Below are 16,066 nucleotides of genomic sequence, written 5' to 3' on the forward strand. Positions count from 1 at the left end.
GTGTAAAATTAAAATCTTGGAGGAAACTCTGCTGAAAGGCTATGCACAGAAAAAAAGTCAATGGATCTTTGGCTTTCTGGGGGTGATGAGAGTGCAAATGGGAAAAATCAAGCTCTCGTGATTATTTTTTTTCCTGTCGAAGCTACTTCCCCATCTGATACTTCTGAAGGATAATAAAACAGAGGCAGGTTGAGTGACTGTCAGTAATTTTGATGCTCGGTCTGACTAGAATTTACTGTGGTCACTTGCTCCTCTGGCATTCTGGCCCTGACTTTCCCTAAGAAAATGATAACCAAGGACAATTTAGGAGATTGAGGGAATGCAGAAGAGAATTATGGATGATGTAAATGATGGAAGTAGCGTGGAGAATGGCTATTCATTCTCATGTCAACTTGAGACTGTCCTCCAGTTATGATCCTGGGTCAGACAAGGGCATTTCTTGAATGGAAGATCTGTCCAGATACCACAGGAAGTGAGTGGTGCTGCTGATTTGGCCAGTGGCCCTTTGTCTCGCAAAACAAGGCTCTATTTTTAAGTCCTCAAGTTGAGGCTTGGGTTGGGGCTTTTTATATTTTCGTGTATCTGTGCGTTCAGTGAGGAAGTAGAGGTGGTAGAGTTCACTGCCCAAGCTTTCCTCTCAAAATGTTGACCACAGGAAACTTGGGGTAATTGAATTCTTCCTCCTACTTACATTTGCCCAGCAGTTCCTCAGTCTTCAAAGCTTTTGACCTTATGGATTTAAAACAACCCTGACAAAAGTGTTGAGACTCTTGTGGTGGCGTGGTGATGTCTGCTGTAGAGATACCTGTGGTCACTGCGTGTCCTGATCTGGATTAGTGAGTCAGAACTGAGTCTGCTTTGAACAGCAGCTGAGTCCTTGGTTATTTGAAACATCTGTCAAGTGTGAACATGGAAGTACTTTGTGTACTTTCTAATTCAGATCCTCAGCCATAACCAAGAAATAACTTACCTAGAAAACTAGACTTCATGAAATTTACTTTTCAAAAAGTATTTATTGCTTCATCATACAGGTGGGATATTACTTTGCTTAGGGCAATGGTGGTTTTCTCATCATGGAGAGGTGGTTTGACCAGAAGTTGAAAGAGAACTGAGTCTGGATTATGATTTTTGAATCACCAACACTATAGCTCTGAGACTGTGGTCAAGCCACCTTAATCTGGAGCTCTGATGATCCCATCCAATAAGTGAAAAGATTTTGGTTTGATTCCAGTCTACCTACTCAAGCATTCTACTTTACGATTTCTTCAAGCAAAAGCATTATGGATTCCAGGACAGGTGTAATGCCTAAGAAAATTTAGGAGAAAGGTGAATGTTAAAAGTCTAAAGCATATGGACTCTTACAAAGTACAAACATAGAAGAGGACTGTGTATATGTGCTTGTGTGTGTGTGTTTACCAAAACAGAATATGAAGTGATTCTGTTGACAAGAAATTTTTCTTAAAGATCTTTGGTAATTTCCCCCCACAAATGTCTTTGTTCTTCTATGGGTTTTTCCTACCTAAACAATGACCTTCTGAGGAAGGAAAGTCTTGACTTGGATTGTTCAGCTGTGCTCTAATGGAGAGTAAGTGTCTCAGGAACTGAAGTGTAGTTTAATGATCTGGGGTTAAGAAGGCACGTGATATGTATGTATCCTCTGTCAGGCCTGTGATGGGAGCAAAATGAATGTCCTTATCCTTCCTGCTACAGCTGTGGGCACAACTGAAAAGGGCCTTCCCAATACAGGGACCATACAGATAGGGATGCTTCCTGTCATTTTTCCTGTTCCTCGCCCTCACCAGCCAAATATTTTGCTGTACACTTTTTTTATCATCAGAAAATTTTATTGATCACTTTTCTCCTTATCATAACCTGACTTTTCTTTTTTAAGGAAATGGCCAGGGAGCTTTGGTATCCAAGTGGTTAGGAGTTTCATTGCCAATCCAAAATATGAGATTTCTATCCACCATCTGCTCCACAGGAGAAAGATCAACATTCTCCTCCCACGAGATTTACAGTCTCTGAAAACCCATCAGCTAGGTGTCAGTTCTAACTCAATGGTACATACCAACAATAACAAGTAAACAGCCTTCTTTTGTCATTTATTCTGCTGTGATTAGATTTTTTTTTCTTGTTGTATGTCAGAGTACTGGTCAAGTTTGAAATGTTTCAGCTTCTTGAGTCATTATTGTTGGTTGAAAGAATAAAAATGAATACCCTTTCTTTTTTAGTATCTAGATATCCTTCTACTTTTTGACTGGTAAAGCTGCATCTTCTAATTCATTTTTCCAAATCCCTGTCACTCTTGAACTGTCTAAGGTTTCAGGAGGTATTTTGATATTTGCCTTTGAAAAAATATTAAGTAATGATACTCAATTCTGTCCATTATGTGACTCTAAATTGCCTTCTTCACTCATATGTCTTTGCCCTCTCTGTACCAACCAACCTGGTCTGTTTGCCTTCATCTGAAAAATTGCTTCTTTCTCCTTTGCCCTTTTGTCTCCTGCTACTTACAGCTTCCTCTAAGCCTCCACCTGCCCAGTAAACTCTATCAGTTCGGAAAGCCAAACTCAGATAGATCCAGTCCCTTTGCTAATGAGTCTTTAATAATGACATTTCTAAGCCCACTCATAAGTTGGAAATACCTTCTGGCATGTTAGCCTAATGTTGGCTTTTTTATAGCCATTATATTAAGCCCCTCTGGTCTTCAGCTACCTTACCTGCAGACACATAGTCTTAAAAACCATCAGCAGCTGTGGGACTAGGATAAGAGAGAGTGCTTCTCACACTGAGCAATATAGACTTGAAGGAGACTGGAGCAAGACCATAGTAAGAGTGAGATCTTGGTTGTGAGACGCTTATGGATGTGGCTGGTGAAGAGACTGTGACATTTCTGTGGAGAAACTGCAGCAAGGTGTGACCTGAGGCTTCTTGCATTTGTGCTGGCCACTATTAAAAGTTTTTCTGTTCTTGCTGGATGCTTAAAGGAGAAGTTGACTTACAACTAACTACTCTAAGGCAAGCTTTGGTGGATGATTGAGGAAACCAGAGGCTTCTTGAATTTGTGTTGCTGAACTAAACTGAGACTTTTACTAAACCTGGACTTACATTGTGAGATATTTTTGCCTCCCCCACTCTCCAACTAACTTCCCTAATAAACCCCATTCTTGATACCACAGCTGTGAGTCAACAACAACTCTTCCTGCAGGTGTGGCTCTAGAGGCGCCAAGGGGCTAGTCTATGGGGTTTTTATGTTTTTTCCTCCCTCTGGTGTGACAAGGGTCGGTGCTATTCTCATTTCCTCTGGCTCTTTCAGAGAGATGCTTATGGCCCCGTGCCCCCTTACCCTGTTTTCTCCTTACTAGATAATTCCAACTTCCATCCTTATTTTATAACCCCCTTTCATTTAGTCACATTTTATATTGCCTTGTCAACAAAAATCCACTGAGTAACAAAATCCACTGCTGTTGAGTCAGTTCTGACTCATAGCAACCCTATAGGACAAAGTAGAACTGTCCCATAGGGTTTCTGACGCTGTAAATCTGGTGAGTTTGAATTGCCAACCTTTTGGTTTTCAGCCAAGCATTTAATCACCATGCCACCAGGGTTTCTTAATTTCATTGTAGCTATGAAAAAAAAAAGTCTGTTAGTTATTTATCGCTGTGTAACAAATTATCCCAAAAATGCATGACTTAAAACAGCAAACATCTATTATATCACAGTTTCTATTAGTCAGAAATTTAAAATAGTTGGTTGGTTGTTTCTCCTTCAAGGTCTTCCAAGAGGTTGTAGGCAGTATCTTGGCAGAGACTACAGTCAACTGAAGGCTTGGCTGGGGGAGAAAATCCCCTTCCAGGCTGCTGGAAATGACAAGGCTGCTGTTAGAAAGTTCCAGTTCCTCCCTATGTTCATCTCTACAGGACTACTTGAGTATCCAGATGACATGGCATCTGGGTTCCCACAGAACAAGATCCAGGAGAACAAAATGAAAGGTTCAATGCCTTTTAAATACCTAGATTTGCACTATGTTATCAATTCTGCAACAGCCTATTGGCTGGCTACACACTTCCATTTTATTCCATAAAAGAAAGGATCTCACAAGGCAGGGCCCAATTCAGTCCTGTTAGAGGCTGGCTACTGTAATGACATGTGTGTATGGTTATAAAAGGATAGGTGGTGGCAAAAGAAGTCAGACCTTTTCCTTTTCATCCTGACCAAGAATATTAAAACTCTCTACGCTGAAATGAAATGAATGAGTGAGAATGCCACTGAGGTATCTGTAATCCTGAGGAGTCTAGAAAAAGAAATCACATTTTTCACCAAATCATGGGATTTGCAAGAGTATTTTATGTTTTCTTTTTCTAATAAAAATGAAATTATCTTCCCAGGAGGAAGTACATAGACTGAACCCAGAAAATATAACTGGGATTCAGAATGGTTTACATTCCAAATAACTCTTTTTGGCAACCTAATCTCTATTCTTTCTCTCAGTCATTTTCCAAATTTTAGTCTTGCCTCTAACTTTATCCTCTTTCAAGATCCCTGTGCCACTGGGCCTTGCTAATTTCTTTCCCCTTTCATTTTCCCATGTGCTTCCCATTCCTTAGGCAATCGCCAGGAACACTTGCTTTAACCTTACACCCGAGTGTAGTAGCCTCTGAACAGTTTCTTTGCTTCTAGTTTGACATTCTTTCCCTGTTTTAATCTTCAGAACTCCCTGTTCTATTAACTAATACCTCCTGCTCAGAAATATCAAATGTTTTTGATCACAGAAAGGATAAATTATTTTGAACTCCTTGGCTTCATGCTCGCACCCTTTGTCAGTGACTACTACTTTCTAGCTTTCTTCTCATCATCCCTTACAAAGCTGTCTGCAGTCACCCCTAAGGCTTGGTTGGTACCTTCTTTTTGCCCTCTGGAGGTTTCCTTTTACCCAAAGGTTTCTTTTTCTCCTGTTGTGACACCGAGAGCAAGTCACAGACACTGTCATTAGAAAGCTTATTCAAATGTCTGTCTGACTTTAGGTAAGATGTTTCATCTTATTATTCTCCACTTGGAGATAATAGCTCCTCAATCACAGAGTCAAAAAGAGTACATGAGTGAAATCCTAGGCACCAGATAGACAATAATTTCTACTTCTTTTACTTTTCAGCTCAAATTGACTTTTCTCTTGTCTTCAACCTTCTTTTCTTCAAATAAATTAACATTAATTTCTGAACAATTCATTTAGCAAAGAGTTATGTTGTGTTTTATAAAATGATATACTATGCATTTGTTAAATTGTAATTTTTCTTTCTGATAGATTTGGTCTGTTGAGGCCAAAGATGATGATTTATAATTCACAGTTGCTGTTGATTGCCTTCTAGTCAAGCACAACTCATAGAGACCTTAGCAACAAAAGGCCCAAAGCCCCTCTACAACTATTGACATTTATCAAAGTTCACAGTTTCCAAAGGCAAGTTGTTTAGGAAGTAGATGTCACTCCTGCTTCTACACCTGTCATAGAAAGTTATTGTTGAGTCACCAGTGATGTATAGCAACCCTATGGACAACAGCTTTGAACACTTCCCTATCTTGAGCCTGTCTCACTAATTCTGACACAACAACCTCCCACCACCCCAGTTACTCTATTAATTCATCTCATCTGAGGTCTCCCTCTCTTGCACAGTCTGTTCACCCTTCCAAGCATGATGTCCTTTTCCAAGGACCAATCTTTCTTGGCCACATGCCCAAAGTAAGTGAGGCAAAACTTAAAAATCTAGCCTCCAAAAAGACTGGCTTTCACCCCTTCCAAGACATACCAATTTGTTTTCTTAGCAGTCTCTGGTATGTTCAAGACTCTTCTCCAGCACCACAACTCGAAGGCATCTATTCTTCTTCTGTCATCCTTAGTCATTGTCCAACTCTCTGATGCATAAAAAGTAATTGAGAAAATCATGGCCTGCATTAGGTGCACCTTTGTCTCTACACTGACATTGTTGCTCTTCAGCACTCTGGAGAGATCCATGACAGCAGCTTTCCCCAGTGCAATTCGTATTTTGATTTCCTGACTGCTGGTATTAAGAGTGTTGATTGTGACTCCGAGCAAGCTGTGATTGCTAACAACCTCAATCTCTTCTCCATCTATTCTGGTGCTGCCAATTGGCCCAGTGGTGAAAATTTTTGTCTTCTTGATGTTGAGCGTCAATCCATATTGAAGACTACTGCCCTTGACCTTTTGCAGCAAGTGCATCAGGTCTCAGCAAGCAAGGTTGTGTCATCTGCATATTGTAGGTTGTTAATGAGTCTCCCTCCAATCTTGATGCCACACTCCTTCTCATAAAGCCCTGCTTCCCACATGAGCTGTTTTGCACAGAGATTGAAAAGGCATGGAGACAGGATACATCCCTGACATACTCCTTTCCTGATTTTGAACCATGCAGTGTTTCCTTGCTCTGTTCTGAGGATTGCTTCCTGGTCCAAATATAGGTTTCATATTAAGCACGATCAAGTATTCTGAGATTTCCATTTCTCTCAAGATTAGCCACAATTTATTATTTATAATTATTAATTCATTAATTATAATTCACACTAATTTCTCATTTTTTGCACATACATTCCTAATGAATATTTTTTATTTGTGTGTGTATACACTTCTCTATATGCTTGTGAATGAAAACTTTGTTGTTGTTAGGTGCTATAGGGTACGACTCTTGGTGACCTTGAGAAAGTCAGGTCTAAACTCTGCCCTATCCTGTGCCATTGTCATCATCCCTGTTATACTTGAGCTCCTTGTTAGTCACAGTGTCAATTCATCTTGTTGAGGGTCTTCCCCTCTTTCACTGACTCTCCACTTTTTCAAGCATGATGTTCTTTTCTATAGGCTGGCCCCTTCCAACAGCATGTCTAAAATATGTGAGTCGAAGCTTCACCATTCTTGCCTCTTAGGATCATCAGCTTCATGCTTACACTTTCTCCAAGACAAATTTGTGTGTGCTTTTGGCAGTTCATGGGATATTCAGTACTCTTCTCTAAAACCACAACTCAAAGGCATTTATTCTTCTGTCATCTTTAGTCATTGTTCAGTTTTCATATGCATATAAAGTAATTGAGGGTGCAGCTGAAGTTCTCTTTGTAGGTAAGAATTATGAGGGTTTACCTCACATACTTTGAGCATGTGTTGGTAGGAAGGACTATTCCTTGGAGAGGGACATGACACCAAGAGGTGGAGGGTCGGAAAAGGAGAGGGAGACACTCAACAGGTGGGTTGACGCAGTGACTGCTGCAATGGCTTTTGTGTGTCCAGAAGTGTGAAGATGGCACTGGACAGAACAGGATAGGACAGGGTTCAGATATTTTGTTCATAGAGTGCCTATGACTCATACTCTACTTGATGGCACCTAACAATAACATAATTAATTGAAAAGATTGTGGCTTAAATCAGATACACCTGACTCTTTAAACTGACATCATTGCTCCTTCACACCTTAGAGAGGTCCTTGGGAGCAGCTTTACTCAATGCACTATAACTCGAGATCATTGGCTTCATAGAGATGTTGTAAGTACTTCTAAAAGTTAATGGCAAATGGTAATTGGTAACCAGGAATATCTCTTAATGCCACTTAGAAACTGTGGCATTTGCTGGTCAAGCAGGTGAGGGCTCGACCCCCATATTCCCCCATGTTCCTAGCCTTTCTAGCTTAATCATGGTGCACAAAGTGCTATATTGATCTTTCTTTTATTTTTCTATTAGTTTATTTACAAAATTAAAATACAAATTTGAACAATTCTTTCAATTTCCCTCACACCCCACCCATCAAATTGTGCAATCCAATGATTAATCTCCCCTCCCCCTGCACATCCACATCCCTCTGCTTCCAGCCTCTCCCACCCCTCCTGGATCCTTATACTCATTCTACATTGATGCATGGGACCTTCTGAAGATTAAATCTCTATGCACATCAAAAATTTTTCCCAACAGGGTGAAGAGAAAACCTACAGACTGGGAACAAACATTTGGTAATTCCATCTCAGGCAAGAGTCTTATAACAAAAGTTTACAGAATACTCCTGGCCTCCACAAGAAAAAGACTGATAACCCAATTACAAAATGAGCAAAAGACATGGAAAGAATTTTCACAGAGGAAGATAGTCAAATGGCAAACAGACACATGAAAAAATACCCCAAATCACTGGCAATAAGAGAGTGGAATCGTTAAATGTTGCAACCATTCTGGAAGGTAGTTTAGTGCTTCCTCAAAAAGTTGAACATAGAAATTCCATATGACCCTGCTATTCCACTACTTGGAATATACCCTGAGAATACGAGAACTGAGGCACAAACTGAGATTTGTACACAAGTGTTCATAGCAGCATTATTCTCCATTGCAAGAACATGGAAAGAGCCCAAATATTCAACCACAAATGAATGGAATGAGAAATTATGGTACATTCACACAATGGACTACTATGTGGCACATAGGAGCAATAACTTTGTAAATTACTACCTAACTTGGGAGGGACTGGAGAGCATTATGTTGAGTGAACTAACTCAGGCATATAAGGACAAATATTGTAAATTGACCTTTCTGTAGTCGTCCACCAAACAATAGAATGAGCTCTTGCTTAGTGCCTGCCAGCCTCAGTTGTGATCAATTTCTGCTTAGTATAAAGTGTCCAATGGATGATAGTACAAGTATGGGATAATTATTTTATACTAATAGACATTTTTTCTGTTCCTTATAAAGACATGATGAGTTTATTAAATAGGAATTAAGAGTAATTTTATTTTTTTTTTTGCCTTGTAATACTATCAGAGAGAGAAGGATGGACAGTTTCCTCCTATGTAATTAACTGTCTCTGAAAACCTGCCAGAGGGTCAACTATGGCTCAGTTCCAATTCTACGGTACACAACAACAGCGGTATCAGTGACTATTTAAAATTGACACTTCCAGTTGATCCTGTGTAACTACCATAAACCTGAATTGATGAAATTTTAAAAAATAATTTATTATGGTATTTGATGTTGATAAAATGACAACTTATCTAAAAAAATAAAAAAATATATATCTGTGACCCTGATGTGCCAAATGATATTGGTCACCCATGGCGGACAGTGTTTGGCGGAACTCCGGAAACTCTATGAACTTGGAGAAACGAAGAAGTTCATAGGGTCACTATGAGTCGCCTACAATTCGATGGCATTTCACACACACACACACACACACACACACACACACACACACATCTCCAAAAGTAAAAAAAAAACCAAATCTATCTTGGAAAAAGTGCAGTAAGAATGCTCCTTAGAATGAGGATAGTGTGACTCTGTCTCACATACTTTGGGCATGTTAGCTGAAGGGACAAGTCTCTGGAGAAAGGCATTGTGTTTGATAAAGTAGAGCGTTAGTGGAAAAGAGGAAGACTATGACCAAGATGGATTGACACAGCTGCTACAACAATTTAAGCACAGCACTGATTATCACAACAGGGCAGGATCAGGTAGGCTTTTATTCTGTAGTATACAGGATCAACCTAATGGTAAGAGCTGTGGTGGCTCAGTAGAAATGAATTGCATTGCCAACCCCAAGGCATATGGTTCAAATCCACCAGCTGCTACATGTGTGAAAGACAGGCAGCTTCCTTCCATGAAATTTACTGCCTCTCAAAACCTGCTGAAGAGTCACCTATGGATCAGTTCTGACTCATTGGTGCATAACAACATAACAGTGGTAGGAAGCTATGCTGCAATCCTAATGGCACACGAGTCAGATTCAACAGCTACTCCACTGGAGAAGGATAGACAGTCTCTTCCCATGTGATTTACTGCCTCTGAAAACCTACTGGAGGGTCAGCTATGAGTCAGCTTTTACTTAAAACAACAACAACAGTATACATCAAAGAAGAGTTGGTAGTATCTAATAGCAACATTGCATTTATAGTGCTTGAAATGAATGGTCGTATTTGGATAATGTAATATGCTATTAAAATAGCAAGTTTTGATGATGAAGCAAACGTCATCACAATGTCTCAAGGATTTAATAAAAAACACCCCCCAAAACCAATAAAATATTGCTTCCATAGAAATCCATTCTGGGGTTGTTCTCAGAGAAACCAGAAAGTTTATTCTTTCTCCATCCTCACCACCGTGGAGCTGGATTTCTGATACTGTTCACAGGGTTGGTCAAAACTCCAGGAAGAACACAACACAGTTTCTTAGGCCACACTCAGATCATCACTCTAAGCAAGCCAGGGGATAACTTCTTGTTGTTACCATTGTTCTGATTCATGGTGACTGCTCAGTCCTGTACCATCATCATGACTGTTGGCTCGCCGGAGTCCATTGCTGTGGCCACTGTGGTTTGAGATCCTGCCAACTAGGATGCTCATCTTCCAGCACAAGAGTCAACAACGTAATTCAGAGGGGTTTTGTTGGCTAATTACTGGAAGGATATCACCAGGTTTTTCTTCCTTGTCATCTTAGTCTGGAAGCTACTGAAATCTGTCCAACATGGTATAGCCTTCATAGACAACAACTACGAAGGCTACCTATAAAAACTGACCATGTTCAATAGGTAAACTTTGTTATCCAGGGAGGAAAACAGTAGAAATTTGACTATTTCTAATCAAGAATTCATTTTAATTGAGAGGACAGAGGGAGGATTTGGGTGGTAGGAAATAAACTGGATAAAAATCTCGATGAGGACACCATTGTTTTTGTATGCACTTAATCATTCTAGGATAGGAATAGATTTTAGAATCAGAATTACCTGAAGTAGTTTATCCTTCTGTTATTGCAAAAAAAATTAGTGAATCAATATCATATTATTTCTTTCTCTTTAACACACTGATAATGTCTATCATCAAAACCCAAACTTATCGACTGGAAAGTTTATATTTAACCTGGTTATTTATTGAGGCATTTGGGGTAAAATGAGCAGAGTCTGTCTTCCTAGTGTAGCTGTACTAAATGTTGGCAGCAAGAGTTAACTGTGCCAGCTCTGTTTCCTCTTCCTAATAGGAGCACTTGAGCAATGCTAATCAGCTGTGCTGATTTTCTGTTTTGATTTTTCCATATTAATTAAGTGAATGATATGGAATGCAATCAAGTTTGGCACTAGGGGGTTCATGCAAATGACTAATTTTTAATTTTTTTTACATTTTAAATTTCGTTAAATGTAACAGTAAGGGAAGTTATTTGAAGATGAAGATTTAGGGGGAAGGGAGCGCAATACCTAATTTAGAGTTTTGCATGTATTCAAACTGTTTATTTTAATGAGGAAAATCACTCCTGTGTTGCCTTTTGTTCTTAATGAAATAATATTATTTTTCAAAAAGTGTATTTTGTTTGTATTGTAGAATCAAAGTAGATTATACTATAAGACATAACACAAAGGCACTCTAGTGGTACAGTGGTCAAAGCATTCAGCAGCTAACTGGTAAGAGCACACTAGCTGCTTGACAGGAGAATGATAAGTCAGTCTGTTTCTGTAAAGGCTTACTGCCTTGCTAATCCTACTGGGCAGTCTTTCTCTTATCAGACATTTATGAGTCAGAATTGGCTTGATGGCAATGCTGATGGGGTCTTTTTTGTTTTAATAATGATACAGCTTCAAAGAGAAATTAGGGAGAAAAGTGTGGAGGCAAATCTCAGAGATATTTTGAATTCCATTGTACTAGAGTTCATTTGTGTCATCCTGTCTTATACTGTAATCTACTTTGGTTCTCCAATAGGAACAAACAATAGCATTTTGAAAAATTTTGATATATTGTCATAATTACCAAAGTGTGACATAGAGATATGAAGGAGCACACGGTATTGGGAAAAAATGTGCTGATAGACTTGCTAGACTCAGGGTTGCCACAGACCTTCAATTTACAAAAATCACAATTATCTTTGAAGCACAATGATGTGAAGCTAAAGTATGCCTGTATTGTTTTTTTTCTCCCTCTGATTACCTATAAAGGCAAAAGAATACCTGTATTTACACCAAAACCTACAAAGGAAAGAAAATAGTAAAGGGTATTTATGATACTCGGTCAACTTTTATTATAATTGCATATCAGTGTCATTATTAATGAAATGGGATAAGAAAAGGGGCAATTTCAAGTTTGGGATAATGAAGTGAGGCTTTTTAGAGTTCTTCTTGGTGGCACATTTCTGAATTTGTTTTCCAATCATTGGAATTCCAAAATATTGGAATTACTTTCAGTTTAACCGGTGTCATGGATTGAACTGTTGCCCTTCTTCCCTCTGAAAAATGTGTCAACATGACTAGGTTGGTGCTCTAATGGATACCTAAAATGTGTAAGTGGTTTTGGAAATGGGTCATGAGCAGAAACTAGAACAGTTTTAGGATCCCATTAGTAAATACATAGATTACCTTGAAGATACTGTTGGCAGAATATTGGATGTCAAATGCAGTTCTGGAAAGAACTCAGAAGGAAGTGAGGAAAGCTACAGAGAGGCTTTTTATTAGTTTAGAGAATACATGTGGCACCAGCAGCAGAATGTTGCTAGACACATGCATATCAAATGTAGTCCTGGTGAGGTCTAAGAGAAAATTATGAAGATTGGATTAGACAGTGGAAGGAGTATGTTGCTTATACAATGCAAAGAATTTATCTGAATTGCATCCAAATATTTGATGGAAGGTAGAACTTGTAAGCAATGAACTTGTTGAGTAGTCGATGATATCAAAGCAAAATCTTGAAGTGGCCTTGTGGTTTCTTCTTTCCACTTAAAGTAAAATATGAGAAGTAAGAGGTGGACAAAAAAGGTGAACTTTAAAATAAATGAAAACAGAACTTAAAGACTTGAAAAATTCTATTATACAAATTAAAGGTACACGTCGTAGAAAGTTCACCAGTGATGCAGCTACAAAAACTTTTGTAAAAGAGGTTGAGTTTATGAGTGGATATAACCAACGGCAGAAAAGCCATCAACTAAGACTAAGGAGGACAGATAAAGGATGGAAGGAGAGGATTCTGTTTGCTTCATGGACTTTTAAAGGCCAAAACCACAGCTGTTGGAAGAAGCAAAGGAAACTGAACTATCTAGGTTTTAAAGGGTGGAGCCATGACCTCTAGGGTTTCTAAAGGCAGAGCTACAGCCTTCTAAATTTGTAAGAGTTAGATATTTGTCAGCTAGTTTATGGAATGTGAGCTGCCATTAAGGTGTACTAGGGGAATAGGACCACTACCCAAACCTGAAGAAGTGGGACTACCATTTCAAAGGGTCGAAAGAAAAAGGCCTATTGAGAACAGGGTTCTGAGTTTGTCACTAGGATGAATTAGGATAATAGGGCCACGCAAAGCCATGAGAACAGAGTTGTTTTCCTACGGGGTTGTTGTTATGTGCCACTGAGTTGTGTGCAACTCTTAGTGGCCCTATTTACAATAGTTCTGAACCCTGCCCTATCCTGACCCAATCTCACCGACTCTGATACACTTACACCAGTTACTATGTCAATTCATCTCATCTGGTGTCTTCTTTTTCTACGTGTTCCTCCACCTGTCTCTAAGCATGATGTCCATCTTCAAGGACTCATCCTTCCTGACCATGTGCCTAAAGTACGTGAGAGAGAGCTTCAAAATTCTTGCCTCAGGGACAAACTTGATTTCACCTTAAGAGGGGTGAAACCAAGTCCTACTGCGTAGCAGTACTGAAACTTGTGGCCTACGAGCTTCAAGTAGAACTTATGGAGGACAGGGTCATTGTTTACATATTTTCAGAGATCAGGAAATAATTTTCAAGCTTTGAGAGTGAATATGAATGTTCAAGTTAGGTGTTGGATTTGCTTGGCGCCAATTCTATTTGTCATGTAAGTATCTACTTTGTGTCTCTCCCACCATTGTTGTTGTTATGTATCATCAAGTCAACTACAGCTCTTAAGACCCTATGAACAATAGCTCTGACCCTTGCCCTATCCTGAGACAGCCTCTCTGTTGTTGACACACGTGACTCCAGTGCCATAGTCATTATGTCAATCCATCTCGTCCAGGGCCTTCCTCTCCTGTACTGACCCTCTACCCTTTCAAGCACGATGTCCTTCTCCAAGGACTAGTCCTTCCAGGCAAAATGTTCAAAGTATGTGAGACAGAGTGTCAAAATCTTTGCCTACAAGGAGCAACCTGCTTTCACCCTCTCTAGGATAGACCTGTTTGTTCTCTTAGAGTTCATAGTGGTTATTCAATACTCTTCTCCAGCTCCAAAAACAGAAGACATTGATTCTGTCATCTTTAGTTATTGCCCAGCTGTCAAATCCATAGTAAACAATTGAGAAGACCATGGCCTGGATAAAGTGCACATTACTCTCATGACTGATATTATTGCTCTTTAGCACTTTGGGAGAGCTCTCTGACAGCAGACTTTCTGAAATCAACTTGTTCCTGACTACTGGTGTTAAGAGTGTTGATTATAGATCCAAGGAAGATGAAATTGTTAACAACCTCAATCTTTACTCCATCTATCATGATGCTGTCAATTGACCTTGTGGTGAGAATCTTTGTTTTCTTGATATTGAGGTGCAATCCATATTGAAGATTTTAGTGCTTGAAATCATAACAAATTGTGACTAACACTGAGAAGAATGAGAATCCCAGAACCCTTGATTGTGCTGATGCAAAATCTGTACCTAGACCAGGAAGCTATTGCATGAGGAATGAAACACTGCATGGTTCAAAACCAAGAAAGCAGTGGGTTAAACATATATTCTTTTTCGATACCTTTTAGTCTATATGTGGAACAGATCATTCAGAATGCTGGAGCTTATGAAGGAAAAATGTGGTATCAGGATTGGAGGAAGACTCATCAACAACCTGTGTTGTGCAGACAACACAACATTACTACAGAAACTGAAGAGAAATAGAGAATTTAAAGTCCAGTTTTCACAGTTTCACAAATAAAAACAAATATGGACTTAAAGCTTCACTGCTGTTTGATTTGGATTATTCAAAATATGAGATTTTTAACTTGGAGTAGGCTTAAGATTCTTTGGTATGATATGGTCAATTAATTTTATATGGGATAAGGGCAAAAAGAGAGTTCTGTTGGCATAGTTCATAGGGAACTGTGCTACTATGCCAAAGACTAAGCCTCTCTCATGGTTCAAATACATCAGGTAATCTGTAGGAAGAAGATGGGCAATCCCTTCCTGTGTGGTTTACAGCTTTGTAAACTTGCTGAAAGGTCAGCTATGAGTCAGTTCTGATTTGATGACAATGAGAAAGAGTGAGATTGAGAATGAGAGTGAAGGAGAAAGAAAAAGGATATAAAGCATTACCCCAAAATATGTGTGAATTAACCTAGGCTAGGATTCCCAGTGTTAGATGGTTATCCTCCACTTAATGATCTGATGTCATTATCGTCCATTCTATGATGCATTATAAATTCTAACCTCTATTAATTAGTAGAGTTGGGATCATAGTGAGACATATAAATTGAGTCACAGTCAAGTCACATCATTAGTTATGTCATCACTCTTGCTTGAATCATATCTTTTGTTCTAGAAAAAACAAAGAGAGAAACAAGCAGTGAAGAGAGCAATCTTACTATTACCAAAAAGGAGAGCTGGAATGGAATGCATCCTTTGGACTTAGGGTATCTATGCTGATAACCATCTATACCCAGGGAAAGATTAATAATAAAACACATGATGATCACTAGGGAATCAGGAAGCAGAAACGAAAGAGCATGGGGTCTTCTTTCAGAGCTTAATTAAAGAGAAAGAATCTTTGTTAGAATGGCGCCCTCGAGTTAGACTTCTAGGGTCCTCAACTCTTGAAAATAAATTTCTGAATATATATTTATTGTTTCTGTGTGCCGTTGAGTTGGATCCAACCCATAGTGGACCCTCCAGCAGTTTTTCAGAAGCAGTAAATTGCACAGAAGGATATTGCCCAACTTTCTCCCACAAAGCAGCTGGTGCCTTTGGGATTGCCATTCAGCTTCTTACTGCTAGGCCATCAGAACTCCCATATATAAATATATGTTTCCCTATAAATATATTTTTGAAAAGTGTATAACACAGATTTGAGGCAATGAGCATGTATACTTTTTCTTTCAATGTGGCTTTCTTAGCCATCG

The sequence above is a fragment of the Elephantulus edwardii genome, unplaced genomic scaffold, assembly GCF_000299155.1.
Source record: "Elephantulus edwardii isolate Elephantulus edwardi_28Jun2011 unplaced genomic scaffold, EleEdw1.0 scaffold00046, whole genome shotgun sequence".
Taxonomy (NCBI): domain Eukaryota; kingdom Metazoa; phylum Chordata; class Mammalia; order Macroscelidea; family Macroscelididae; genus Elephantulus; species Elephantulus edwardii.